The 2,295-nt window shown below is 34.3% G+C and overlaps 1 protein-coding gene across 6 annotated transcripts in view; it reads left to right on the top strand.

The window, feature by feature from the left end:
- Positions 1-2,295, top strand: part of LOC106884390 (uncharacterized) — a 628,567-nt gene that overhangs the window by 350,219 nt on the left and 276,053 nt on the right. The window lies entirely within an intron of this gene.

Genomic DNA, 2,295 nt, shown 5'->3' on the forward strand with positions numbered 1-2,295 from the left:
ATATATACGTATGTATGTATTGTAATAGTAATAGAACTTTATACTCATAGAACACTCTACCATGTTGCGTTGTAATTGTAATAAAAATATTGAGTCCTTATTCACCCAATATTTTCTTTAACGAAAAGTATTCTCTTTATTTGCTAAACAATAAAAAAAAAGGAAGAGACGGAATGGTTGTTATCATAAGATTCGCATCAAGCATTTTCAGAAAATTAACCCTCATTTCCTGTAATAATCTATCATTTAAAGTAGAGTATAAAATAGACTTAAGTATCCGCAGTCAGCTGACAATAAATAATGAGTTAAATTGGTGTTGTGTTAATGTGCTAACCGATTATTGTAGGAAGTTAAAGACGATTAAACTGTGTCTTGTTCGTTGTATAGTATTAGCACTCTGGTGTTTTCATTCTAGCAGATTAGCTTGGCATGTAATATTTGAGGGTAGTTAAGTAAACTCGGCCTAGAATTCCGCGTATTTTGAAAAACTAGGTTTAATTGTACATTTTCCAGACTAAAACAGTTTTTTATGTAGATAGATAGATAGATAGATAGATAGATAGATAGATAGATAGATAGATAGATAGATAGATAGATAGATTAGTTCTCTTCAGTCACCAGACTTCAAGGGTTTTACTTGAACAAATCGACCCCAGAACTTTCTTTTTAAAATACTTTGTATTTATTATATCAGTCTCTTGGGCCGAGCCACTAAGTTATTGAAGATAATCACATCAAGACCAGCTGTCAAGCGGTGGTGGGGGACAAACACAGATACAAAGACAGACACAGTTATATACATATATATACATATGCATATATATATATATACATTTGTATATATACACACATACATGCGTACATACTTACACACACACACGCACACATACGTACATACACACACACACACACACACTCATATATATATATATATATATATATATATATATATATATATATCACTATTAATGGGGCCGAAGCAATTGTTTTGCTTGTTTACGTTTGCATTGCTACTACAAAAAGGAAGGATTCATTGTTTTGGAGTAGACAGCCATTTTGAATAATAACTAAATATGCCTGATATAACAAATGACATCAGACGATGATTTCCGATGGAAATACCGGCTATATTTATAAAATATTTCACTGTTCTTTCTTTTTTTTTTTTGTTCTTACCTTTATTATGTCCCTTTGTTTTTTGCTTTGTTTTCTTTTTGTTTTTGCTCGGTGTTTATCTATTTGTCTCTCACCTTTTCAATCAAACTTCACCCTCTTCAATACCAAGGCTACCAAAACTAACTTACAGCAACAGTATTGTGGAGAACACAATCAGAGAAGCAGACAATAAGACGAATCATAATTAAAATAACAACCAGTTTGTCTTTCTGTTTGTCAGTGTGTATTTGTTGGTCTTTTGTTTTCTACGAAACCAGTTTCAAAAGCAAGATTATTTCATCGCGAGCAATGTTAAAACCATGTACACAGAATGTAATTCACTGAGAATGTGTTCTAAACCTGCTCCCTCTTATCTCTCTTTTCTCTCTCTTTCTTTCTTTACTTCTCTCTCTTTCTCTTTCTCTCTCCCTCTCTCTCTCTATCTATCTATCTATTTATCTATCTGCCTGTCTGTCTAGTTATCTATCTATCCATTTATGTATCTATCTCCCTATCCCTCTCCTCAGAAAGAAGAGTGAGTTTGAGAGTAATGGTTATAGCGCCGGATTTGTTATTGAACATCCTCAGCTAAGCATAAACCACTCAAACTCTACCAAAGTCTAGTAGGGCAATAGACATATGCTGTTTTGTTTTTGTGTCTGAAGAATATTCACTTGTAGAGCAAACTGAAATAATGACACACACACACGTACACACGCACAGATATAGATAGAGATACAGACAGACAGATATATGGATAAATAGATATTTAGATAGGTAGATAAATTTGTGTGACCCCTCTGTCCGGCATTCGCCACGATAGATCGCTAGCCACTAAACTTTTTTCATTTTCGCTCCCTGTTTCTTTGTGTTCCTTTCTATCGAAGAGCGTAGGCTCGAAACGTCAAAGACTTTCTCACTTCTCGAGCGTTAAACTAATATATCTGCTTGTTGCTTACACACCCGTCTTCGTCTTTTGTATTTTGTAAATTCTCACTATGTATATACTTATGTACACACACATACACACACTTATCATACGCACACGCACACACACACACACACATATATGTGCGTGTGCGTGTGCGTATGATAAGTGTGTGTGTGTGTGTGTGTGTGTGTGTGTGTGTGTGTATGTGC

This window comes from Octopus bimaculoides, chromosome 5, assembly GCF_001194135.2.
Source record: "Octopus bimaculoides isolate UCB-OBI-ISO-001 chromosome 5, ASM119413v2, whole genome shotgun sequence".
NCBI lineage: Eukaryota > Metazoa > Mollusca > Cephalopoda > Octopoda > Octopodidae > Octopus > Octopus bimaculoides.